Source organism: Microtus oregoni, unplaced genomic scaffold (assembly GCF_018167655.1).
Source record: "Microtus oregoni isolate MIOR12 unplaced genomic scaffold, Mior012 000000F_ref0000247, whole genome shotgun sequence".
Taxonomy (NCBI): domain Eukaryota; kingdom Metazoa; phylum Chordata; class Mammalia; order Rodentia; family Cricetidae; genus Microtus; species Microtus oregoni.
Genome location: NW_024543059.1, coordinates 3,723,735 through 3,751,382, shown reverse-complemented (window position 1 = coordinate 3,751,382; position 27,648 = coordinate 3,723,735). Strand labels below are relative to the sequence as shown.

At 47.2% G+C, this 27,648-nt stretch overlaps 1 protein-coding gene across 8 annotated transcripts in view; it reads left to right on the top strand.

The window, feature by feature from the left end:
- The window catches only part of LOC121459150 (teneurin-4), a 667,715-nt gene that overhangs the window by 125,320 nt on the left and 514,747 nt on the right, over positions 1-27,648 (top strand). For 7 of the 8 annotated variants that reach the window (XM_041669301.1, XM_041669124.1, XM_041669214.1 and 4 more), the window contains exon 2: positions 12,679-12,734. The exons of the other annotated variant lie outside the window; for it this stretch is intronic. The gene's annotated coding sequence lies outside the window, so the exon portion shown is untranslated. The remainder of the gene's footprint in view (positions 1-12,678; positions 12,735-27,648) is intronic. 8 annotated transcript variants of the gene reach the window in all.

Genomic DNA, 27,648 nt, shown 5'->3' with positions numbered 1-27,648 from the left:
CGAGAGTTCTCAGAGAAGGAAAACGATGCTGGGAGAATTCATTAACACCCAAATGATCAACAGGACCCCAGCGTGTCTTTTCTTCTCTCTGGGGGTCTCCCCATCCTCCTCGAGAACATTCCTTCCAGCCCCACAATCCGTGCCGCACAGTGTGTGGCTCACACAGTGCGTGGCTCGCAGCCTGCAAGCCGGTGTGAAGCCGGCTGGGCTCTCGGTTCTATTTATCTTATCTTCTATTTATATTTGGAAGCCTGCTTCTTCATCTGTTGGAACCGCCTGTATCTCACGCCCTGGAAATGTCTCTGTTTACCTTGATGCGCCGTGGGCACCATCCAGGGTTATTAATAAAACTCGGCAGCTTCCCAGCTGCCAGGGCTAAAGAACTGTTCTACAATCAGTGGCCGCAGCTGGGGGGGGCTTTACTTGCCCTAGTGAGAGCCCCCACTCTCCACAGGCCCCATCTGACCTTCGGGACCAGGGTGGGGCAAGGACCACAGAACCAGCCTGCTTGGAAAACACTGGAATGTTTTACCTTCTCCGCCCTCAGATGGTAGAACTTACATTTCTGTACGTCTCAGAGATGGCAAACAGGCAAGGTTTGGTTACACATTCTGGCTTAGCATTAAAAAATAAATACCAATATCTTACCAAAATAAGTGTTTCTACCTTCTCCTAGAAAGCCTGATTATCCATGGCAGGGCTGCCTTCCCTTGTGGTGTCCCCACCACTCTGATGGCCACTGTGTTGAATGGTGGCCTCCCCTTGGTCAGCGTTTGCTGTGATAAACACTATAACCAAATGCAGCTTGGTGAAGAAAGGGCTTATTTAGCTTCAACATCGTGGTATCAATCCATCCCTGAAGGAAAGTAGGCAGGCACTCAAGCAGGGCAGGAACTTGGAGGCAGGACCTGAAGCAGGGACTGTGGAGAAAACTGTTTATGGCCTTATTTCCAGTGACTTTTTCTGCTTTCTTTATTTTTAATTCATTTTTACATTTTTAGGCTTTTTCTTTCTTTTTAGGATCATCATACCCGGCACAGGGCCAGCTACTCAGGGGTGGCACAGTGAGCCAGGCCCTCCCGCTTCAATCACTAATCAAGAAAATGCAGTACAGACTCGCCTCCAGGCCAGTCAGATGAAGATACTTTCTCCATGGAAGTTCCTCTTCCCAGATGACTTTAGCTTCTGCCAAGCTGACAGAAACTAACCAGTACCCCCTTTCACGGTTGTGAAACCCCCTTGAAGTTTGGTTTGCCGGTCTCCACTCCTCCCCCTCTGTTGTACTTTCTGTATGGGAAAGCCAGTTTACCTTCCTGGGCCTGCATGCGGTGTGGTCTCTCGGGGGAGCATAACTAGGCATGTATTATCGATAGACGGTCCCAGCGTGCAGTGACTCAAAACGAGAATTGTGTGCTGGTACAAAATCGACACCATCAGTAGAAAACACACTGAAATGATGTGTGTTTGTCTCTTGCTAGGCTTGGGATAGACTGGGTAGGACGACGGGCTTCCATAATGCTGGGCCGTGAAGCGAGGAGCTGTCAGTCACGCAATCGAAAGGAGAAACAACCAATGCCCCATGTGCAGTGTTTGTAGAGTGGTCAGGTGTTCCAGGTACATCTGTGTGTACGTGGTGCATGTATTTTTGCATACCCATGTGTGTAGGTAAGCCTGCCTCTGTCTCTCCCTTGCCCTCTTCCCGTCTATGAACACTGCGTAAACCCTTCCAACCACCAAGATCTGCATTGCTACCTGTTCCCTCCGCCTGCTGGAGTGGGCGCGGCTGTTCCCCTTCCACAGCTCTGGAGACCAAGGCTGAGGGAATGAAATGACTGTCTTGTGTGATGCCTTCAGTGACCACGGCTTTGCAGAGTGGGCAGGGTGTGGTTACAGGGCAGCGGTGCTCATGCTAGTGTCTGATTTAAGTCATACTTGTTGGGTAACCCTATTCAGGGACTGGCCCCTCCCCTTGGGAGTTCAGTTTCCCCCAATGCAAAGTGAAGTTACTGCCTCAAGTCAGAGTTTCTTAATGTGAACATGTGGCCGGGAAGAAAATAACTGAAAGTTAGCATTTTCTCCCATTGCGAATATAGGCAATAAACCACAATGGCATTAGCAGTTGCTGGGACTTGTTAGCAGGAAGATCAGATATTTTTGTATCCCATTACAGTTATTGGAGATGCCTCAAAATATCATTTGCGCTCATCACTACCTCAAGGTTATGATGGTTATTAGACAAGCCGCTAGATCTTGTTATGACTTGGAAAAGAAATAAAAATATAACAATCACAAATTTCTCATTTTAACATTTTGATAACTATTTCAGTATAATTGGTTTCCTTTGTAATCTGATTGGTTTTTATTTTATGCACTTAAAAGATGCGGGTTTCTTTCTTTCTTCCTTCCTTCCTTTTTTCTTCCTTCCTTTCTGTCTTCCTTCCTTCCTTCCTTTCTTTCTGGGAGAAGGTCTATATGTTTAAAGGAAGTGTTAAAGGGGTTGGTGGTACCCCAGAGGTAAGACTAGGCCGAGTCCCTGCAGGACCCCAGGTTCCACCAGGCCAGATGGTCACTCAGCAGCCCAGCCCCTGCATCCTCCCCAGCCCCATCTACTTCCACACCTGACACAGCTCCAGAGGTGCTCCCCGAGGCCCCACGCAGCTGGGATGGCATTCAGTTTCATCAGATCCGTCTGGTCTACAGTCTAAGGAAGGTTGGCACCATCAGAGGAGTGTGGGTTGGGTGGGAGGAGAGAACGGGAGACTCTAGGCCATCCGGGTCTTTTGTGATGGACAGCATCTAGTGCTCAAATATCTTGGTCTCATCACTCACGGCTGACATCCTCCTCATCCCTGTTCTTCTGCAAGATCCCCGTAGGAGCATCACTGATCCCGAGAGTTCGGGAATTTGTTTTATAGAAAAAGCCACAGGGAGGGCTAGAGTACAGAGTCACACAGGACAGGATCTAGGAGGAAAGGGAAGGATGCTGGGCAGTGAGGTTGGCCTCTGTCCTCCACATGAACATGCATGCATGTGAACACACGCACATACGTATGAACACATGCACGCATGCAAACATACAAGGGAGAGGAAGCAAAGCTGCGGACAGAACCGTGAGTGAGCTTGTACCCAGGGCGGGGACCGTTTGTCCTAAGAGCACAAGGCTCAGAAGGACTAGAGATGAGACCCTACCAGAAGTTCATCTGAGAGACGAGTGTGGCTTCATCTGGGTCACCAGTGCCGGCATAAGTGGAGAGAGGAGGCCAGAAACTGGGGGAGCTTGAGAAGGCAGACACCGCAGAGCTGGGAGATGGAAACAGAGGGCAAGGCTATAAGGGTGACCCCTGCTCCACTTGCCAAGGTGGGGCCCAGCAAAGCAAGTCTCTTTGGTGGGAGCCTGTGAGGTGTGAACTGCCCCCCTGTGGAGTTTGCAGTTAGTAGGTGGTTCCTAGCATCAAGACAATTGTTTCTCCTTCATGCTAATTACCCTGCAGTTGGGAAGCCGCTTCCCGCTCCCATGCTTCCATGGCAACTATGGGACTAGGGGAGTAAAGCCTGCTTTAGAAGGCTGCTGCGATGGGTATTGCAGATATAGAATGGAGGCGTCCCCTGCATTGTGAGCTGTCCGTGGGCTCGGGTGGTCTCTGTACCTCACGGGATGAAATGTGGAGTTGGTGACGAGTGTGGCAGTGGAGAGGTCGAGTCTGCCTCCTTGACTGTCAGAAACAGTGCATCCTTCTGTCCCTGTCACTCAAGACTGTGTCACAATGGCATCATTGGATGAAATTCAGGCATCAGCTTTCCAGGATTGTTTCTGTAGCCCCTGGCAGGCCACGGAAGCTCTCTGAGCCTTCGTTTCTCAGGTCAAAGAAGAAACGGCGATTAGGACCTAGCTCACTGGGACCGTGGAAGTTGAAGTTCAATAAATGTATGCAAAGTTAATGTAATAATTCATCCTACTGGGTACATGGTGGGTACTTTAGTAACAGTGATTGCTTTGGTTTCTATTGCATGGCTATTTTCCTGCTGCTCCAGAGGAGAAAGCAGGAGGGGATAGACGTGAGACCCCTCTTGGTGCGACCTCTACCTACCTCTCTTCCCAGGTCTCCCATCACCTCCTCTTCACCCGTGAGGTCCAGCTCCAGCAGGAAGGCCATTTTCTCCACACATACCTTCACTAGACCTCTATACCTTTCCCCAGCCCATGACTAGTAACTTCTGTGTCTCTGGGACCCAGCAAGGGCTGCCTAGTCCTTGAAACTCTCCCGGTGCCGCCAAGGGATCTCTTTTGCTGCATCAGTACCGTTGTCTGGCCCTCTCTTGAACATATCCGAGGTCTTACTTTGGGGTTGTGGGATATCTGTGCTTCCTCCACTGAATCCCTTGGGCCTTGTCTCTTGAAACGGCACGGCATTCTCAGAACTGATCACACGGTCCACGCATGCGAAAACGCTCCAGCTGAGTGCTATAGAATTCATTTGGTCAGTAGAGGTGGGGGTGGTATCTCAGTCATCCACCCCAGGCTCCCCACACATGCCAGCCCAGGTCCTGCCAAGCCTGCCTTGGAGGCCACTGTACCACTTGAGTCAGAAAGAAGCATGCTGGGGAAGTTTTGCCGCAGGTGTCTAAAAGGAACAGGCCAACATAGGATGCTAAGTAGTGACTGAACAGGGTGGCCTGGTGCCCATGGCTGGAGACCCTTGGCTCGATCAGCTATGGCTCTATAGCTGGTCGCTTCAGCCTCCATCCCATCCCCACCTTCAATGTGTCTTCACTGCAGACATCAAGCAACTCAAGAACAAACAGCGACCCATGCCTCCAACTTCAAAACCCTTGACTGCAACCCTTCCCAATTCACATGTTCAGATGCTCACCGGCCTGCCTGCCCTACTGACTGCATCAACATGGGTTCGTAGTTCACATTCCTTCCCGGACCTTCTGGTGGCAAGGGCTCTTTCCAACTTCTCGTTCTCACCCATTAGAACAGAGACTTCATGGGGTCCCACTATCGAGCACAGGACCCCTTCTTCTACCTTGTGCTTTCAACACACGTTTTATCATCTAGGATGAGCAGTCGAGAGATAAAAGTGGGGCCAGGGAGATGGCGCTCCTGTGTGATTCCCATAATATACATAGATGCTGTGATAAAGAGACCCACTTTATAGATGGAGAAGATGAGGCGTGGAGGCGCTAAGTAACATTTCCAGTGTCAGGTAACACCCTTGGTACAAATCTGGGGTTTGACACTTTTGATGGCGTACATAGCCTCCAAGACCTGCCCCTTACTGAAGAACTATTAGCATCTCATAGTTGCAGGGGAAGGGAGAATTATTCCTTTTGGTTGATGTGATCATTTGTAGGTCTCCTGTAGTCCAGTGGATGGTCCATATCTATGTACATAGGTCAGTATTACCTGAACTTGGTGTGTTATGAGAAAGAGAGAGAGAGAGAGAGAGAGAGAGAGAGAGAGGAAGAGGAGGAGGAGGACACAAAGTTGGGAGGGCTGTGCTCAGAGCTTATGGGGAGAGTTGAAGGGGAAAATAGGGTGAGGTTATGATCATATTTTATTGTATATCTGCATGAAAATGTCAAAAGTCATTAATTTTTAAAGTCAGAATTTGGACACAGCTGAGCCCTGTGCTCTGTCTAATTTTTCTCTGTCGCCGGTTCCTTTCCTTGTGCAGCCCAGATATGGGGGCTGGCAATTGTGTGTCAAATGGAAGGGTGAGCATGAAATTGCTGGGTGGAGAAGTTGCTCTTCCAAGCAAGGCTCTCTTGCTTGAGTTGTTAAAATTAGAAAAACCTCTCTCCCATTGCTCTGTGTGTCTGGTTGAAAAGCACCAGCATCCTGCAACATCTTGGATGGTTATTAGACCTCTCATGTTCTTAGATACATAATAAAAACCATTATTTTTGTAGCAAACTCCCTGGAAAGCAGTGCAAAGCAGAATGTCCTGCTGGGAGTGCCTGCGGATGAGACAGATGCCTGGAGACCCTAGCATGCCCTTGGAAAGCCAGTTAACGCACTAGGATTTCGTTCTTGGCTCTGGCAGGCCATGGGGAGTTGTTAGGTAGCGGGGGTTTAGACCTTGTGTCTACAGTATAATTTTTTTCATCCTAAATTGCTTCCATCGCCCTGACCACAGACATGAGATGAAATCTGACTGAGAAGGAGTGAGAAAGGACAGGAACTTTGATTCTAAAATGCCCAGAAGAAAGCTCAAGTGAACATGTTCTGATACCCTAATCAATAGCAGAAGTCCAGGGGTAAAAATCCAAGCCCCAGCAATGATGACATGGAAAATTATAACGTGTAATCCTCAGAGATAACTTCCTCACACGGCCATCTGGTAGCAAGGCGACTAGCCTAGCTCAGATCAACAGAGTTTCCTGAAAGCCTCTGTGTCTCAGAACTCACACAAGGTGTCTGGGCCTCAGGGTCTCTGGAGCCTGATGAGTCAAGAGCCATGGAAGCTTCCAGAAGGGCTGTTTATGCTTTCTTCAGCCATGCTCTGCTGAGTCCCTGCGGGATATAACTCTTTCAGGTCTGGAACCCAGCAAATGGCTCAGCCCTCCTGGCAGGTGGGCCTAGAAGTTCAGGTGGTTCCCTTTCCAGTGCAGTTAGGGGGACGACTGTGACCACCCACCTTCCATTCTGTCCCCAGCTCTCACGTACCGTACCGACACAAAACAGTTCTGGGACCCAGCCATGGTTTCCTCTTCAGTGGAAGGCTTTGGAAACTTGGTGAGTTCCTGACACCCCAACTAACCCTGTTACAATCACCCCACCCACTGGGTTCTAGTGCCAGTCTGCCTGGGTTCCGTGGGTTCCAGGTCTAAGTCCTGCCCCAGGCGTGGTTGTATACCCCCCGCAGTCTCCTCATTTGGGAAGCTGTGAGAGAAGGACCCCACATTCTTTGGCAATAGACTTGACCTGTGTGAAACAAACAAGCAAATAAACAAACAAAATCCTGGCTCCGCTACTCAATGGATGCTCTTAGAGCCTTTTGCCAGTCTTCCAGGGTTCTCGTTCCTTCTGTAAAATAATGAAATGACAGCACCTCGCTCACAAAATTGTAAATGCAGATTAAACGAAATGGTATTTATAGAGCATTTAGGACAGTGAGCAGCCCACTTGATGCTCGGGCCACACAACTAGAATAAGTTGCCTGTAGTCTCCTAAGGAGGTCGAAACCAGGAAAGCAACGTCTTTTACATGGGGCCTCATTGCAGTCAGAATGGCGTTTGCCAATGTGTTGAATTTCTGCTAGGTGGCAGGCGTATAAAGGCTGTGGCAACCCCCAAGGTTCAGGGCTATCCATATGTGTACATCCCAGGTGGAAACACGGTGTCTCATTGAGGTCTCAAATGCTGCCTAAGGTCAACCAGCCTGGGAGGCAATCGGAGGCAGCTGTCAGGTCCAGGCTTTCATTGCCGAGCCTGTGATGATTAGCAGTGTTTTATAGGATGAAGGGGCACCACCCATTGCCCCGCCACACTTCCTTGGGTTTTGAGATGGAGGAGTGAACTTTTGTGCGGAGAAAGGGTGACTCAAAGAAAGAAATATTGAAGCAGTGGCTGTAGAGTTTTGGGATGAGGCAGAGACAGACGCAGAACCTAGACTACTGATAGCTATCTTGGCCTTAGCTTCCTGATGGGAATTTGACTCGGGCCAGGGCAGCAGAGAAACTGGTTTTTATTGGTGCCTCCTCCTTCAGGGTCCAGAGCATCCTGATTTACTGACCTTCCACTTCCATATGCCAGTGGTCCCAGGGTTATAAAGGATATTATCAACAGGTCCCTGGCAACTGGGGTGGGTTAGCTCGAGAAGCTTCTCCATGCACCTGAAGCAATGGCGCTGCACCAGACATCACTTCTTCCTTTGCTGCTGTGATCAAAAGCAACAAGGGAAAAGGGGTTCATTTCAGCTGCTCAAGGTCCCCTCTGCCATGGCAGGGATGTTGAGGCAGCCACATCACACCCACCGTCTGAAACAGAGAGCAATGAATACAAGCTGAAACTTGATTCACTTTCTCCTTCGATCCGGTCTAGAAGCCCCCGCCCAGGGAATATCTCACTCTCAATTATGATGGGTCTTAACCGCCTGGTGCTTAGAGGTTCATAGTCCAGGTTAATTCTCAATCCTGTCAAATTAGCAACTCATACCACACCAGACTTGTTATGCCCCTCTCTGGGATCCTGTAGGGGCGTGGATGTAGAGTAAACAGAGTTTCAGTAAATTCAGTGGCTGGATGCTGTACTGAGGACAAGGTGGATTCGGGGAGCAGAGTCAAGATGCTGAAACACAGCCAGAGGAGAGCAGAGCCTCTCTTCCCTTTATCGGCTTCCCCCCACTTAACTCAGAAAAATAACCGGGGAGGAAATATCTATAAATATATGTCTCACTCTATACAAAGACAAATTCATCAAGTCAATAATTCCAGTCATGCAAATTTATTTTTGAATATGGGAGAGAAGAGGGTAAATTTGATGTAATTACTCCATAATTTGACTTAAAATTGAATCCATTGAAGAGACATTTATTGAATGTGGGCACGGAGGGTGGAGAGCCACCAGAGCTGTGGAGGAGCGTGTCATGTGATGTGGATCTAGCCTCCCAGGCATCCCCACTTCTAGGGCTCTTGCTGCCAAGGCCACGGCTTGAATTTTGTGTGCGGGGGGAAAAAAATGTAATAGTCCTTTCTTGGCCTTTGATACAAACCCGGTTTGTCCCTCATTTCCTTTCTGTCATCATTAAAATCTGGAGGAAGCAGGTATGGTGGCTTGGGACATGGCTAGAGAGTCAGGATACCCTGCAGTGCTGCCCCCAACTTCTCAAAACAGTCTCAAGGCTCAAGTACTCCTCACAGACTTCAGGTTTTCATTTCAAGAGAGTAGGGAGTTTTGGGGGCTATTCATTTATTAAAAAAAAAAACCCTCAGGCTTGTGGGGAGAGGGTTATAGTAGAGGATGTGCAGGGTGGGCAGGAGGGTCCCGCAGAAATCCCTGTGAGAGGCGTTGGTTGCTTGGTGAGACTGTGGAACTTAGGATCCTGGTTTATCTCTGTTGGCGTGGTAGGTGCATGGTGCCTTGCTATTTTAATCTGCATATCTTCATCATCAACATTGTTTCCTGCATGTCGCAGCAATTAACTCTGTTGGGGTGTTAACATGCTCTCCATGCTAACACAGGGAGAGAGGCCCACAGCCCCCTCAGCTCTTGTGGAGGGAGAAAAAATGGACAGATTTCAGGTATATTTGAAGGTAGAATTGATAGGGTCTGGCGAATAATTGGCCAGGGCCAGTGTGACATGAGGGATGTGTCAGAACAGCTATCCAGGACTCGGGCAGAAGCAATTAGGAGCTGGGGGTGTGATTGAACATGCTGGAAGCAAGCTTACTACAGCAGCCGCTGCAGCAGTAATAATAAAGAAACAGACAAATGGCAAATCCTTCTGTACCAACTCAGAGAGTCCAGCACATACTCAGAAATGGGTAAAGGGCAGCAAGCATGTTAACTCCCCAACAAAGCTAGGACATGTAGAAAAACATGCTTACATTGAAGGTATGCAGATTAAAATACCAGGCTGCCATGCACCTACCACACTGACAAGAGTAAACCAGGATCCTAATGTTTAATATTGACAAGAGCAAGGGAGGCTGGTGCGCGCGTGGGCTGCCGGTAGAGATTAGAGTGATACACTCTTTTGTGGGGGGCATTTGCACATTTCTTAAAACTGCTCAGCAGCGTAGCTTTAAAAATACATAATCAAACTGCCACATGAGAAAAATGGATGAAATATTAATTAGCAAAAAATTTGGAAAGTGTATACCTCCATCAGTGGGGGATTAATTACCTATCCATGTAGCCATTTTAGAGTATGTTTTTTTACTAAGTTAAAAAGACATTAAAGTCGCTGGGTGGTGGTGGCACACACCTTTAATCCCAGCACTTGGGAGGCAGAGGCAGGCTGATCTCAGTGAGTTTGAGGTCAGCCTGGTCTACAAAGCAAGCTCCAGGACAGCCAGGACTCTTACACAGAAAAACTCTGTCTCCAAAAACAAAAACAAAAAACAAGCTCAAAAGGCATTAAAGTCAGTGTACATGGTGTGGCCCTACTTTGTAAACATGAACACATACTATGTCAACATCTGTTTCTCAGTATTCCTTCATACAGGCTTACAGGGGCCTGGATCTTAACTGATGCTGCCAGGTGGTAGTAACTTTTAAAAATATTTAGTGCATTCTTGTAAATAAAAATGACTTTAAAGGGGAATGTGAATTATGGTTGCAACAATAATTAACTAATTCTAATGTGAATTGGGGAGCGAGGATTCCAGAGAGAAGGGTTCTTGGACTGGGAGAGGCTATTCAGGGCTTTGTTCTGTTGCTGCTTCTGCCCAGTCTTTGTTGAGGGAATGAGGACTCGCACCAAAGCAGGCGAAGCAGCTTCTTCCGGCCTTTTCACCTATTTCCTCTCTTCTCATAAAAACTTCACGCCAATGAATTTTAAGACGATGGCAGGAGGTGGGGACTTAGAGTTCTAACAATCCTACTCCCCAGCCTCGTCAGCCAGAGTCCGGCACAACCCCTTGGTGACTGGGGTTTCGTCCTCCTTACCAGAGACAGCGGAGGCCTAGGTATTATGTGCCAGGCCCTTTCTATTCCCTTGGCTACTATCTTAGATCTTTAAATAAAGAATCGCTTTCAGTCACATGTTTTGAAGCCTGGATGCTTCTTCCTAAAGTGCCCTTTTTTGGGAACTTAAATAGCCCTTGATAGGATCTCGTCACGTTATGGAAGCGCTGATGATGTTGCAGAATGGGCTGAACCTGCCTTGATTCGGAAATAGAACTTAATTAGCGGCCAAATGCCAAGGAGTTATAGATTGGGAGCTCAGAGAACAGGTTGCAGGAGGGGGAGTGGGTGTATTCACAGAGCAGTTCACCGGGTTAGAGAGGGCAAGTCCTGCTTCCTTCCGTAGCTAGCTACGTGACCTTGGGAACCTCTACGACATTCCACAGTGGAAAGTGCTTTTGTGATTTTAGCTTTAAAATGTGATCGCTCTAAGTTCTGAGGCTGCAGAATAACCCCGGACCAAATGCAAGCATCCCCTGAGTGGTAGACGGGCGAGCATTTTAGCCTTCAAAGGTTACAGATTCTAATGAGATGTGTTCCACAGGCAGCCGCAGACTTTTGTGTGCAGCACAGCTACTATGGTGGACTCTTTTCCCTTGTTAGCAACCCTTTGGCAGCTACAGACTCCACCTGTGTTGCAAGGTTGCTTTTTATTGGACGATGGAGAGAAGGGCAAGAAACAAAGAAGGGCAGGAACTTCTTTGATAAATCCTTTTCAGGTGAAGTTAAGGGTCAGGGAGATGCCTCAGTAGGGAAAGTCACCTGCCACCAAGCTCACTGTCTTGAGTTTAGTTCCCGAAGCTACGCGGTGGAAGGAGAGAACCGATACCCACAAGTTGCCCTCTGACTTCCACCTGTGCGGTGTGCCATGCCCCATCCCCCCCACACAAAATAAATACCTAAAGGTAAAGCAACAATAACAGCAAAAATCTAAACATTATGTAAAGCAAAACCAAGTGACTTGATCTAGAAAACTTGTACGCTACGGTATAAATGGCACACAGATATGGAAAACCACGTGATGGCGAGCCCCAGTGACTGAGCAGGTTTGGGAGGGATTGCCAGCCAGCCTGAACTAGTCTTCTTGGTCGTGAAAATTCCCATTGTGGTTCCCGAGGATCACGAGATAATATCTGGAGACAGTATCAGCTCGGCAGCTGTCACAGGGTAAGGGCACAGATGGACGGTTTCCTTTCCTTTCCCTTGGCCTCTTGTTTCTTACTTCAAAGCAGTGTCTGCGGGTGGCGGGCTGGCCTGCCTCCCTTCCTTCTCAGAGGGGAGCCAGCTGAAGGCTGGGTGAGTCCAGCGGCCACACTCGCCCACCCTGAACTCCTCTGGACCCAGCGTAGACGGTGCTGCTGCCAGATGCCAGAGGACAAGCCTGCAAAGTGCTTGGAGGAAGGGAGTAGAGAATGCGACATAGAAGACAGGCAGCAGCGCTGGTCTAACACTGGGGACAAGAAAAGGAGTCTGATGAGACCCTGAGATTTCATATCCCATTGTCCTGCTCGTCCCCATCTCGAGGACACAGGCTTCAGTGCTCAGCACCTGTGTTGTCTCACAACCACCTGTAACTCCCACTCCAAGGGACCTGATGGCCGCTTCTGGCCTCCTGGGGCCCCTTGCACACACAATTGACCCACACAAACACACATCGATAAAAAATTAAAAAATAAATATAAAAAAAATAACCCCGCATGATAAAAGAGAGCGTGTGAGGTAGTTATCTCTGTGTGCTTTCTTACGGTGTCCCTAGCATAGTATGTCGGCATCTATGAAAACCAAAAGTGTGTGCCAAAATGATTGGAAGGCTGCATTTCCCACACTGCAGTCTAAGTACTTGCCCGTGTCGTGCTTGACACACAACCATCGTCCGGCTTAAGTTTCCTTGTGCTCACACTTCATTTTGTGAACAGTTCCCTGGTGACCCCTGAGCATCTGAAACATCCTGTTCCAGGAACAGGCAGTGTTAGGGTCGAATCTTTGACACCTGTGGGTGCAGAGGACACCCAGGCTCATTGCGGTTGTCTTCTTGTTTTGCAGATGGACAATCTGAGCCTGAGAGAGGGCTAGCGATTTCTCGGACCCTTGGGCAGTAGGTAAGTTTTGATGCTGAATGCAGCCTGAATCAACACGTACATCTGGTCGCCAGACCCCAGCCTCCTGACTTCTCTGTTTTGTGTAAGAGTAAGGAGATGAACTGAGCTGGTTTGAAGTATTTGGGTATTGATCAGGCTGTGAGTTCTGTTTTGTTGCCGTGACCTGGTTGAACTTTTGAGCAGAGAAGTTTGTGGAGATCTCTTGGGCCTGGGTGAGGCCTTTCTGAAGGATGGCGGCACTCATTAGAACCTGGCTGGTGTGACATTCATGGCCTGTCCCTTTGGGAGCCCTGAGTGTTTTGTGTAATCAGCAGTCAGTGGGTCTGTACCCAGGCCCTGTGACAACCTATCCCGTGACTTTCAGCAAGCCTTTAACCCGCTGGTTATCATCAGACTCTTAGGTTTCAGCTCTGTGCTGGGCACAGAGAGTGTCGGGTTAATATGGAGTAGCGTGTGCCTCTGGGATATACGCTCCTCCTCCCACCATTGTCATTTCACGGAACCCTCTAACACCCGCTTTGGGGTTCATGGTTATAGTGGTTTTGTGATGGATTCATTTGTTGCCGAACGGATCACCACTGGTTAGTGTTACGTGACACCGAGGGTAAATCTATGAATGGGAAAGCTGCCCTGGATATGCTTGGGACACAGACTAACGCTAAGTTATTTCTGACCTCAATGGACTTCCTCCAGGGATTTAATCTCATGAATGAGAATTCTTAAAAAGTTGTTTGACGGTTTCATATATGTATATAATGAAGTTTAGTCATGAATGACCTTTTTAAACCTATTCCTCAGCAGAAAAGATGGTGCCTGGGTAACTGGACTTCAAGCTAAGTCCTGTGCCTTTTGTTGTTTGCTTTGTTTTGTTTTCCTGGGTCTAAGTCTTTGTTTTACAAAAATCAGTGTCTTCTCTTCCCAGAGCGAAGATAGTCTGAGCTCTGGACAAACTGGTAGCCAGAGGGCAACCTGCCCAGGGCCAGAGCCCCTGCTTCCAAGTGGCTGGGATTTAACACATCAGAGAGACTCTGCCAAGGGCTGTGGGGCGCGCTCCCCTAGTGCAGTGACCCTGCTGAAGGCTGCTGCTTCTCAAAGCTGGATGGTTCTGGACTCTGAAGCAAGCTCTTAGCTCCTGCCTCTGCAGAACCTTGCCTCAGGCTCTGCATGAAGAGCCTTAGGGATGAGAGGCCGGGCTCTTTGTTTATGTGGAGGACAACTTCTGGGGGCTGGAGGAAGCTCTTAGGCTCCTTCAAAGTCTGGAATTTCAAAGTGTGCACAGATAGGATAACCTCGGGCCTAACCTGGTGTTTCTATTTGAGTGTGGATTGGGAATCGCTGGTGGTCCTATTTAATTGAGAAGGCAGGCATTGTGGGTTAAGGGAGAAGGGAGGGAGGGAGAGAGGGAAGGAGAGAGGATGAGAGAAAGAAAGGACTAAGTCCCCTTTAGAGAGGGGGCGGGTATACATATATCCACATTGAAGTTTTCATCAGGGCTCTGAAATGTGCTTAAAAATATTCATTTTGATTTTTTTTGTTCATGCGCCTGTATTGGTGTTTGCCACCTGTATATTGGTATCAGCCTTTGCCAGAGAGATCACTGGATCTCTGAGAGCTGGTGTTACAGATATCTGTGCTCTCCCAGTATGGGTGCTGGTGATGAAACTTGGGTCCAATGGAAGAGCAGTAAGCCCTCACAGCACTGAGCCATCTCTCCGCACCCCAAAACAGCTCTTAACAAGCCTTATCAACCTCTCTGATTACAGTGGGAGGCCAGCTGTCTCTTCATCCTGGCTAGAATTACCCAGATTTTTTTTACCTTCTTCTTTCGAGTCAACTACAAACTCTTGCTTCTTGTACTAATCTCTCTGTGGCAGGCACCCCTGCAACACACCCTTTGCTCTACCCCCTCTCTTCAGGGCTGCCTTCTCTCCCTTCACCTGCCTCACTCAGCAGGAACAAAGCAGGTGACTGCCCAACCTGACAGGTGATAGCTGCCATGCTCTTGGGACCTCCTCCCCTGATGTTCAGTGTTGTCCCAGCAAGAATCTTTGGGGTCTTTGTTCAGCAGCTGCCCTGAGCTTGGAATTCAGGGGGCATCTTCCTTTCTCTGCGGGTCACTTTCAGCTGCAGGCAACCCACAGGGCAGAGCCTTTCCCTGCCAGGTAGGGTTTCCCTTCAACCCAAACAGGACAAGGGGAAGGCCTGTTGAAAGGAGGACTTGGCTCTACACTGCAAGCATTCTGCCAGGTCTCCGGAGCAGAGCCCGTTCCCAGAGTGATTATCTTTCCTGCATGAGAAGCAGGTGCTTGGTGACAGGAAGCAAGGCAGGCTTAGGAACAGACTTATCAGGCTCTCTACAAGAATGTGTTCCTGTAAACAGGTCTGAGTCTGTGTTGTTTGGTTTGTTCCTCTCTCACCTGCTCAGCTGTGGGGCTGTTGCGGTCTAATTTGCATAGCCTGCTGCAGAGGTAATCAGGCCCTGCCATGCCAAGCTCTGCCTCAAGTACCTATTGTTTATCCCATAGTCCTCTGACAGAGACTAGGCCAGGCAGGTTCTGGTCTCCAGAATAGCCCCTGGCTCCCCCAGAAAGACCTGTGGAGTAGGCATACATGTATGCATGCATGTGTGTGTGCATGCATGTGTGTGTGTGCATGTATGTATGTATGCTCCTCACTTTACTCCTAACTTAGCTTTTATTCGGCAGATCTGTTCAGTCTCTTTGCACAGGCTGTTGCATGCTGGTCTTGAAAGTGTGCCCTGTGTGTGGCTGTCTAAGCAGGGGACAGAGATGTGTCGGGGTCAGATTCCGTTCCTCTTCCTTACATTGATCCTTCCGAGGCAGCTTTCCCATTACAGACTTTGCAGTCCCCTCTCCCTCCAAGGCTGTGACCTCTCCCCTTGTCTGACTGACAATGGACAAAGCTGGTGTCTGGGCTCACAAGGTGGCTGCTGTGTGCCTGGAACCCCGTCTCCTGACGCCTCTTGTTGTTCAAGGAGGAAGCTTTAGAACCTTTGCTTAGATGGTAGATCTCTCTCTTTCAGCCTCAGTTTCTTCATTTTGTTCTTAATGAAGGCGGATTGCTGATAATCCTCAGGTACACCTGACAGATATATACTAATTATCGCTAGTACTTGTCAACCGAGCAGCAGGAGTAGGGAGTAGGGGTGTCAGTATTGTGTATGCATTCTCTAACTCTTCTCAAGATGAGGTAACTCGGCTTCCAAAAAGTCAATGAATGAGACCAAGATTACGCAAGTGTCTGGCAATCATGCTGGAATTTGTATCCAGGTATTTAGGCTAGAAGCCATACACCCTGGCCTTATATGAAACATGTACATACAACACCTAGACCAAACGGGTGTCACTGACTAGAGCTGGTTCTTTTAAAATTAATGTTATATCCTAACGCTTGGTTGTCTGTGGTCTCCCTCCATTGGATGGTGAGGTTCCCTGAGGTGGCAACTAGAAGCCCCAGCCATACAGAGCTGGGTCTGCAGCAACTCAGGGCTAGAGGATAGATTGATCAATAGTGTTAGCAGTGAGCTATTGACTGTGTGTTAGCTGCGCATAGCCCTGAGGGCTTTCTCAGGTGTCTCCGAAGGATGAGATGAGCCCTAAGAACTGCAAGGTGAGGTGATTTCTTCATCGTGTAGCTGCTCTAAATTACAAACTCTTTTTAAATGGTACAGGGCTTGGTCATTTCACATGACCCCTTGATGAATCAGATATGTTATTAGCATTGATACGTGAGTCTGGCGCTGACATTTCGTGGCGTGCTGTTTGTACTGAACTACACTAACCTAGGGCTCAGTGGCATGTTACTGTAGTTAAGTATAGAAATGTATTCTAAAAGCACAGTAAAAAGGCACACTGAATCCATAGACTTACACAGCAGCTTGCTGTTACTACCAAGTAGTTTGTGCTGTAGGCAATGTTCATGTTCCACTTTCACACCTCTGGCCATGGCTTGTTTACATTAGCATCACCATGATCATACGAACAAAACACTGAACTCCATCATGATAATGATGGTATAAGCAGTAAGAAAGTCTGCCAGCTCAGTTATAATCTCAGGAGACGGTTACTGCACATGTGATCTGTTATTGATCAAAACATCCCGGTGTAACCTATGAGTGCGATATTTTGTTTAATTTCTGCAGCACCCTCTTCACGAGATGCTCTACTTACTACCATTTACCGTAAAGGCCATGGCTTGAACGGGCTTTGCCACTTCCCCAGGCTGCAGACCCGGGGAGGCATCTGACCTAACACTGCAGAGCTGGCCGTCAGTGAAAGTCCTGCCCACTGAGATGCATTGGTTTCCTTAAGTGATTGTCCTCACAGGCACAGCTGGGGGTCGTGGCTGCATCTGTGAATTCCTATGAAGCTGTCACTCAAATCCTGTGCCTGACACCTAAAGCAGTGTTTCCTTGCAGCCAGGGCAGGGCTGGGAAAGGCTGAGAAGCTGTACAACGTAGAAAAGATGATATGAAGAGCCCCTGATAGAGTCAACATACAGTGGGGCCTTTGGGGGGAGTCAGCCTCATTTGTTATTTATTTATTTATTTATTTATTTATTTAAGATTACTGTCTCTTCCCCACCACCGCCTCCCATATCCCTCCCCCTCCCCCAATCAACTCCCCCTCTCTCATCAGCCTGAAGAGCAGTCAGGGTTCCCTGCCCTGTGGGAAGTCCAAGGACCTTCCACCTCCTTCCAGATCTAGTAAGGTGAACATCCAAACAGTCTAGGCTCCCCCAAAGCCAGTATGTGCAGTAGGATCAAAACCCAGTGCCATTGTTCTTGACTTCTCAGCAGTCCTCATTGTCCACTATGTTCAGCGAGTCCGGTTCTATCCCATGCTTTTTCAGACCCAGTCATATTTGGTTTCTAGCCATAAATAAAGGACATTGAGCCTATAATTCGTGATCCTAGAGAAGCTAAATAAGAAGGTGAACCCAAAGACAAACATATAGTTATCCTCCTGGATATTAACCTTCATCAGGCGATGAAAGGAGACAGAGACAGAGTCCCACATTGGAGCACCGGACTACAACCCCAAGGTCCAAATCAGGAACAGAAGGAGAGAGAGCATGAGTCAGCCTTATTTGTATCATACAGGCAGGACAAGGACAGTATCAACAGATGCTCTCTCAATTCATGGAAAATAGTGGGGAAATTTGCAACCACATGCTCTGGGGAATTTATTTTTTTCTTGATCTGGCAAGTTCTCTACAGCCAAATTCTTAGTGAGTGAGGCTGAGCGAAGGGTGGGGATGCACAGATCGTGACGCTTTGCTCTCAAGGGACCACCTTCCCTTCCCTGTGCTGTCTCACAAGACCTCCTGGGCCTGTGACGTGTTTCATCATGTGGAGTTTGATCTTATGCAAGCCGGCGAAATGGTCCTCCAGCCTCATGGTGGCAAGATAATTGACCCCTTGTGACTTTGTCCAAAAGGTATTAGGAACATGCGTGCCTGTAATGTCAAGCAGCAGAAAAGCTGAGCTGAGTCAGGATATAGGGGCTTGGAGAGGCTCCCAGGGGCTACTGGGCTGCGACGAGATTTCTGGTAGAATTCATAAGCTGCCCTAGGTCCCTCACGTGGCATGAATCCAGGCTTTGTTCAGATTCTCAAAGACACCAATGACTAAGTGTCCTCCTCTGTAAGCAGCAGGGCAGGGGAACCTGTTTGGTGGATGGAAAGGCTAGCTAGAATAACCATGTGGTGACCATGGAGCTATAGCATCACAGACTTGCCTTTGGATAGAATCAGAGCATTGCCCTCTTGGTAACTCTCCCTGTGCACCAAAAGGAGAGACTGTCCTGGGTCTTGATCTGAAGCCCAAAAGCCCTGTCTCTGTCCTGCAGTGTGGAGGGTTTTTCACCCAAGTTTTTGAGAACATTGAGAGGTTAAGGAGTCCTCTCCAGGGCTTTCATGGGAGATCAGCTGTAAATTCTCTTTTGACTCCTGGGCCTCAGCTGAGGAGTCTCCCCTGTCTACTTGGATGTTAGGTTTCTATGATCCTGGGGCAGATGTCCAGCTGGTACATCGGACCCCCAAGGCAGTATGGTTCTGCAGCCCACACCTGCTCCCATTGTTTGTTCTGACTGTTCAATGCCCACGTACAACATTGGTAAATCCTTTGCATTTGACCTCTATTTGCCAGCATCCTTTGTGCAGAGCCTTCTGCCAGTTGCTCCCCACACAGGTGCAGAAGGACAACGGCTCATCATTGAGCCACTGCCGCACCTAACAAAACACTTGTGCTTGGTGACAACTGCTTGTTCTGCCTACCAGTCTGCCCCGGGGTAGCAAGGTCCCTGAAGGTCACCAGTTCACACTGGTGTATGGGGCTGGTGGGTTTCTCTGTAGACCATGTTCTCTTACCAGTCTACCCCGGGGTAGCAAGGTCCCTGAAGGTCACCAGTTCACACTGGTATATGGGGCTGGTGGGTTTCTCTGTAGACCATGTTCCCGTCAAATCAAAAGCCTAAGTTTCATTGCAGTGGCAGGTCTGGAACCTGGATGTGTGCTTGCTGTCTCAGTCACTGCCTGTCTCTTCAGTGAACCTGTAGCACCACACTGTGTCACATGACTCTGAGACTCCTCCCACAGAGCAGTGACCAGTGAGGACTCTCAGGCAGAACCCCTCTGGAGTGTCCCTTACTCATTTTGTTCTAAAAAGGCAAAAAGTAAAAGGAGTAACAGAAGAAATCGTTTATAAAGATAAATATGTACACTCAGCATCCAGGCAGACCAGGGTTTCTATGCAGACTTTGTTCCTTATTCAGACATTTGACCTTAAGGAAGTGGGTGAATCTCCTGTCTCAATTTCCTGGCCTATAGACCGTGAGTGATGATAGAAATGGCATTAAACATTTAAACATTTACTATGTGCCCAGCAAAGTCTAAGCATATAGACGGCAATCCTTACTCAGAAATATAGCAGGATTTCCCTCTTCATCCTAGAGAAGGGAAAACAGAGGCACAGATGGCTGGGCAGCATCTCTAAGGTCAACTTCTCTAAGGCCACATGGCCAGTTGACAGGCAGGCCTCACACTCAGATGGCATGGTGGGGAGAAGCCATAGATAGTCTGTGTGCTTCTCTGGCTCCATGTGAGGCTATGAATGGATTGTCGGGAACATTCCTGGCTCGGGGACTAGGGCCAGGCTCCATATAAACTGGTTCTAGCTACTTGTTCTGTGTCTATCAGAGGCAGGAAGCACTCTCTCTGAGCCCCTTCTGTGTGCTCGGTACTGTACTCCAGGTTCTGCGTCTATCACCTCCTTTCCGTACCCTGGTCTTCCTTCTCAGTCCCCATCCAATCACGCAGGCAAGTGAACAGCACCATGATGAGTCTTCTCAACAACAAGCGACCCATTGAGGGAGGAGTTCAAGCAGGAGAAAGCCCTTGTCCAGCCTGCAGCCAGGACTTACACATTGGATTGTTGCGCCATCTTCCGTCTCCACTATGTTCTTCAGTACTCGCTGCAGGATCTGGACATAACCAAGACTCTGGGGTCCCACGATAGCATACAGAGAGCCCAGTTCAAGGGGTCCCCAAAACTAATAGCCATGTTTTCCAGGACTCTCCCCTAAATGTGTCAGAATCAAGAAAGGCAGAGATCAGCCTAGGCTTTGCAATAAAAGTGCCGTGTGGTGTGGGAACCCTTTAACCAGTTTGTGTCTTTTGTTCAAAAGAGTTAATGACAACCTGGCTTTATGTGCCTAAATTGATGCTGACTGCATCATGCCAAGAGTCAGGGGAATGTATTCTTCAGGCCCCTGACGACATCTTTGATCTATGATGATCCCCAAAACTAAACTGTGGGCAAGAGCAATCTCACCTAGAGTCAGAGGCTAGGAGGAGTAGTGTCTGAAATGAGAGAAAAAGAGCCAATCCAGCAAAATTTTACCTCGGATATCAGCAAAGAAGAAGAAAGATGGAGAACTTATCTTTGAGTCTCCTTGCCACCTAAGGAAAGAGGAAGCAGATGGAATATGCGTTGCTTCTCATTGTCTGAGTGCTTTTTGAAGAGCAAGCAAACACAGATGTCAAGCTACTAGCTGGGCACAGAGACATCGAGCTTACCCAGGGATGGCATACGAGATGGAGGGAGTGGGCTTTCCCTGACTGGGTCTGGGCAGGCTCCCTTGCAGAAGGTTTATAGGCGCAAACTCCTCAAACCAACCACTGAAAGAGAGAATAGGATCCAGAACAAGGTGGAGGGAGTGGCAGTGGGAGGGCTACAATATTCTCATAGCAGTGCTTCAATTGACCCCACTGCAAATCTCGGGCTGCCTCTTCAGGTATCCCACGCTACATGCAGTGCTGTTTACCTTACTGCACTGGTGCAGTAGGGGCTGCAGACTGCGTCTCTCTGGAGCTGAGGGACTCATCTGGGGATCTAACAGCAACTCTTTCCAGAGCTGGAGGAGTGAGCGCCTTGGTTCCCTTGTACATAGCAGGCAACTGCCCTTCCTGCCTGCCAGCCCTCTGTCGACACTTCCGGTTAAGGCTGAACTCGATCGCTGGAATCCACTCACAAGAAGGAACTTATTTCTTCCTTTGCCTTCTCCATCTGTAAGGGACGTTTATTGATGGGGTAATAATAAGTCTTCAGTGTTATGATTGAGCTGGCAAGATCGAACTCTTGGCAGACCTCGGACAATTTCCCTGACATGTCTGCTGGAAAATGTGATTTCCTTGTATTTTCCCTTATTATGCTCCCTGGCCACATTCCATTTGCGCGCAGACAGACTTGTGTTCCTCTTGTCTTACTCAGTGCACCCCCGCCCCTCGGATTCGTTTCTTTTCCCATTTATTTCCTACTCCACACTCTTTATTGCAACTGTGGTTAATCTCTAGGAAGCCTGATCATGCCATTAACCCCGGTAGCCTTCCTCACTGTGGCAGGCTATATCCATGTTAGTGAATGGGTATGACCTAGGGCAGCTCAGGGAGGTCATGGTGTTCTCTGAAGATCAAACATCCCGTGAAAGATAAAACCAGACTTTATCTTGGCTCCATGGCTCCCTAAGTATGTGCTCTCATGTTCTCCCCTCTGTCCCTTTGATATATTTGCTAGGGTTACTTATTTATTTGCAACGTGCCTATGTACATGTATGTATGTTGGCTTGTGTGTTTCTGTGCATGTGTGTCTGTGTATATATGTGTATATGTGTGAATGTATGTGTGTATATATGTATATGTGTGTGGGGTGTGTTGGGGTGTGTCTCTGTGTGTATGTGTTTGTGTGTATGTATATATGTCTGTGTGTGTAGTATATGTCTCTATGAGTGTGTGTGGATGTGTGTCTGTGTGTGTCTTTGTGTTTATATCTGTATGTGTGTATGTGTGTGTGTGCACGCACGTATGCTGAGGCCAGAGTTTGAGGCCAGCCTCAATCATTTTCCACCCCATTTTTGAGACAGACAGGATCTTTCAGTGAACCCGGAGCTCACCAGTTTGGAATAGACTGGCTCCCCGGAGAGTCCTGGGGATCCTCTTGTCTCCATGCTAGGATTATGAAAGTGCACTACCACACGTGGACTTTTACACGAGTGCTGTGGGTCAAACAGGCTCCTGTGCTTTATGTTGTAGGCGCTTTACCCGCCGAGCCACCTCCCCAGCCCCTGGGGTGATTTCTGCACGTGCTCTTTGGGGGCTGGTGTGTTGCTTGTTAGTCTGCCATGTCACTGGGAGTCACATTCGAGTTGTGGCAGTTACCCATTCCTACCCTGACCGGCAAAACACACCGGACAGCTCAGAGAATTGTTTTCTTTCCCAGACACGCTCTGCTTCTCCATGTGAGCAGCGTAGAGCTGTTTATTCATTTCTCTCCGTGTTTCAGCTGCGAGGGGCCTTGGGGATCACACACTTGCTGTTAGAGCTGATGGACTGGTGTAGACACCTAAGCCCAGAGAGAGCTGGTAACGACTCTTGATAAATGACATTGCTCTTGGTCCGACTGCCTGCTGCCACAAGCTTGAGAATGCCCCTCCAGGGTCGCTGGGGTCTTTGGATGGAATGTCTCTACTCTGCTACTGTTCCTGTCTTCATAGAAGTTGGTTTTGGTAAAGGCAGGACTTTGGTTCTGAGTTGGAAGCAAGCTCCACTAGAACCTAAGATAGATTAGGGCATTTCAGAGAGGACCCACTGAGGCCCAGTTCTGAGCCAAGCATTGATCTAAATGGACGTTAAATCAATGCTCCACAGTTTAAATCATAAACCTGGTGCCTCAGCTTCTCGACATTCCATGTCTTCTGTACTGTTTGTGGATTGTGCCCTTGGCCCTGAGACAATGACTCCTCTATAAGGAATCAAATTTAGAATCAGCGTGAGCTAACAAAGAATTGAATTCAAATCTTCACTCCTGTCGTCTCTGCTGCAGATTTTCTGGGCAATCAGAGATAAGTCACTTGACCTCCCTGGTCTTCAAGGTCACCATCTGTATAGACTGTGTCTGTTGTATTACTCAGGCCCCAAATACTGGGGGAGCAACTGTATAACGGTGGTGTTCTGGGAATGATGAATGCTTTGCTTTACACACACACATACACACCAAAGATTATTAATCTATCACCAGCAGATGGATAAACAATTCTATATCATTCCAACTTCGTAAACCAATGCATTTACTGAAGTCATTTATGAAAACATGAGGGGTTTCTTAGACAAATATAGATGACTCAAAAGTGCCACAGCACCAAACACTACCAACTCCTCTTCAACCTTCTACCTTCCTTATTCTCTAGCTTCCCTCCTTACTCTTACCCCTCACCAAGCTGCAACTACTTCACCATCATTACCATGGGCCTGGCCATACCTGAGTTCTTCGGCCTGTCTCTTGGTCATGTTCATGTCCATGGTCCCCAGCTGCGCTCCTTCAGGGTGGCTGATGTTCATGCTCCACCAAGAGGAAATAGATTGTTTAGAGTACCTTCCCTCCACTTATGACTTAGTAACATCACTGGGGAAGGACTTACTGGACATTGATAATGTGCAGACGGGGACATTATAGCATTAAATCTTCACTGGGTGATCTAAGGCCGGTGAGTCTGATGTGATAGTCCCTGGACCCTGGGGAAGGGAACGGCGTATTCAAGTTCTCTTTCCACCATGACTTCATGGAAATTCCTGTTCCTTGTCCGAGGAGTCGCCTTCTCATAATCTTTCTTCCTGGTGAGAGAGGCTGGGTTGCTTAGGAGAGGCAGCGATGGTAAAGGGGGAGGGGTTCCATCCCTGGTGGTGGCTGCGTGAAACCAAATGCTCAAGCTCTTCAAGACTAGCTTGTCATCTTCAGATTGGGTCGCCATCTTTTCCTTGCAACGACTGTCTGAGAAGCGCTTGAGTTGATGGTACGGATGAGAGCAGATCACAGAGCAAACACAGGCTGGGGAGAGGGTTTGTAGCTGTGGCTCTGTCTCTCTTCTCTTGATCTGAATTGCTTGGCCCAGACCCTTCACCAGCAGCTCCTGAAACGAGTGTAGAAGCATACATGCACACAGCTATCCAACAAGCTATCTATGAAATATAGCTGCCCTTTCCCAATGAGCACCGTGGAGCAATTGCTGTGGCTGTCTTCCACGTTCAAGTCTAACATGTTTAAGAACAGAGCCTCAGGCTGCAGTTGGTGCCCTAGAAAACCAGCACCATGGAAACCTGCCACATGCTGCTTCAGGCAGGGAAGACTTCATGCAATTCTCCTCGTGGCTCTGGTGGGCTGGTGTTACCCTGCATCTAAGAAGAGAGCACTGGAGCCCAAATAGGCAAAGCTGCATACCCAATAGCACATGCTCAACAACTAGCAGCATGAGGGATAGAGACCTCAGTTCTCCGAACTCCAAACCTGGAGCCTATTTTCTATGCCAAGCCCTCTCCCTGTCTCCTTTCTTCTCGTATTATTGTTCCACAAACAACAATAATGGGAAAAGAAATAAAAGCACCTTCCATCTCGCCATTTCTAGCAAGTCAGCTGTTTCCATTTTTCCACATTCCCCACAGTCTCTTTCTTGCATGTTTTTTATAACAGCATTATTGAGATATAATTCACAGGCCATAAAATCCACCCTTTTAAAGCACACAATTCCCTGGTTTTGAGAATCCTCACAGAGTCGTGCAACCATCATCACTATCTAATTTTAGAACATTTCATCACCCCCAAAAGAAGCCCTCATTAACAGTCATTCACTATCCTCCAGATCCCCCGTCCCTGGCAACCACTAATCTACTTTCTCTCTCTATGGCCCTGTCTATTCTGAAGATTTCATATAAGTGGAATCATACAAGGTGTTGCATTTCTGTCTGTTTTCTTTCACTTAGCATAATTTTGTCAATGTCCAGAGAATAAGAATTTTACTCCTAACACACACACACACACACACACACAAACCATTTTTCTTCATTTATCACTTCATAAACACTTGAATTGCTTATACTTCTTGATTTATGAATACTGATTTATGTGCAGATTTTTTTAGTGGATTTATATCTTCTGTTCTATGTTCTTATATTGCTAAGTGATACACTCTTTAGATATCCTTATGGCAATATTGCTGATCCTACATTCTTTGGGTACACCCTATGTGTGATATTGCTAGGTATTCCATTCTCTGGGTATACCCTGAAGGCAATAGTGCTGAACTATATGTTCTTTGAATATATTCTGAAAGTTCTGTTGCTAGGTCCTACATTCTTTGGGTGTATTTGAGGGTGCTATTGCCAGGTCCTACATTCTTTGAGTGTTATTGCTAAGTCCTACAATCTTTGACTATATCCAGAGTGTGATTTTGCTAGGTATACCTTCTTTGGGTATGTCCTAAGAGTGCTATTTTAAGGCCTACATTCTTTAGGTATACCATGAGGATGCTATTGCTAAGTCCTACATGCTATGGGTAAAACCTGGGGGTGATGCTGTTAGGTCTTACATTCTTTGAGTATATCCTGAGGGTGATATTTTATGTCCTCCATTTTTTGGGTATATCCTGGGGGTAATATTGCTGGGTCCTACATTATGGTAACTCCTTGGTGGTTAATATTTTTAATAACTGCCAACCAGTTTTTAAAAGCAGCTATACCGTTTTATAATTCCTCTATGCATGCACGAAATTTCCAATTTCTTATATCCTCTCTATTCACTGCTTTTTATTTTCTGCCTTTTCTAGACATTCTCGAGGTTTTGGTGTGTTATCTTGTTGTGGTTTTGATTTGGATTTAATTACTAACAGTGGCATCTTGACATATGATTATTGACAACTTTAAAAAAAAACTCCTTGGAGAAATGTCTATTATAGTTCCTTGCCCATTTGCTAATTAGCTTGTCTGTCTTTCTTACTGTTGTGTTATGAGATTCCATACATTCCTGATTTGAGTCCTGTGCCCGTGATTTCAGAGTTTTTTCTCCCCCTCTGCGAGCTGCCATGTCCCTTTTTTGAGACGGTGCTCTGAAAGACAAATTCTTACATTTTTGATGAAGTCCGATTTAGATCCCATATCTCTTTTGTTGCCTGCGATTTTTGTGTCACATCAAAGAAACCACCACTTCTCCAACATCGGGAAGCGTTTTTCCTCTGGTTTCCTCTAGGACTTTCAGCTCTCACATCTAGGTCTGTGATCCACTGTGCGTAGAGCTTTGTGTCTTGAGTGATGTCTGAGCCCAACTTTACTCATTTGCATGAAGTTGTCCAATTATCTTTGAATCGTTGATTAAAAAGGCTTTCCCATTCATTTGTCTTGATCTTTTGTCAGAAAGCAACTGAGCATAAACGTGAGAGCATACTCCCGAGCTCTCTGTTTTATTCCATAGATCCGTATCCTTCCAGTGACCACTGTCTTCATTATCGCCCCTGCAGAGCTGTTCTAAAATCGAGAAGTGTGGATACCTCAACTTTTTCTTGTTTTCCAAGATCTAATCTCCTATATCTTATTCATGTAAATATGTCTTAGGAAATGCATCTCAATTTCTTTTATTAAGATTTCTTTCTTTCATGTATGCATGCTCTATCTGAATGTGTGACTTCATACCGGAAGAGGGCATCAGACCTCACTGGAGATGGTTGTGAGCCATTATATGGGTGATGGGAATTGAACTCAGGGCCTCTGGAAAAGCAGCCAGTGCTCTTAACTGCTGAACTGTCTCTTCAACCCCACATCTCAGCCTCTAAAAAGAAGACAAGATTAAAAAATGTATTCTAATATTAGATCATTTGATTTATGAAGATAGGGTGTAATGCTAATTATTTAAGATTTTATATTGTTCTCTGTGATTTTTTCAAAAAAATATTCAATGTGCATGTTTTGTATTTATTTTCTTAACTGTGTTTTTATTCTATTACTTTTTGGGTAGCATTACAAATAAAGTGGTTTTCTTGATTGCGTTTTTGGATTGATCACTGTTAGAGTATTTCTGTACTCTATACATTGAGTTTTGTCTCTTGATCTTACAGGTTGCCATCTTGGTCAATTTGTTTATTAGTTCTCTCTCTCTGTCTCTCTGTCTCTCTGTCTCTCTCTCTCTCTCTCTCTCTTTCTCTCTCTCTCTCTGCGTGTGTGAGTGTGTGTGTGTGTGCATGAGAGATCCTTCATATTTTCTATACCCATAATACCTTGCCATCTATGAAGAGACAGTTTCTCTTTTTCTGCCATCTGAATGTATTCATTTGTTTTTCTTGATTAATTTATCTTAATTAATTCATCAGTCTCTAGTCTAGTGTTGACTAGACCAGGAGAAGGGTTAAGAGTGGCCACTTTGATTTGTTTCTAGTCTTAAAGGGAAACTTCCCACTTTTCACCTCGAAGTCTGAAGTTAGCTGTGAGTCCTTTACTGATGGCCTGCATCAAGTTGAGGATTGCCATTGTTCATCGTCTATTGACTCTCCTTCATCAAGAAAGAGCATTGAATCTTGTC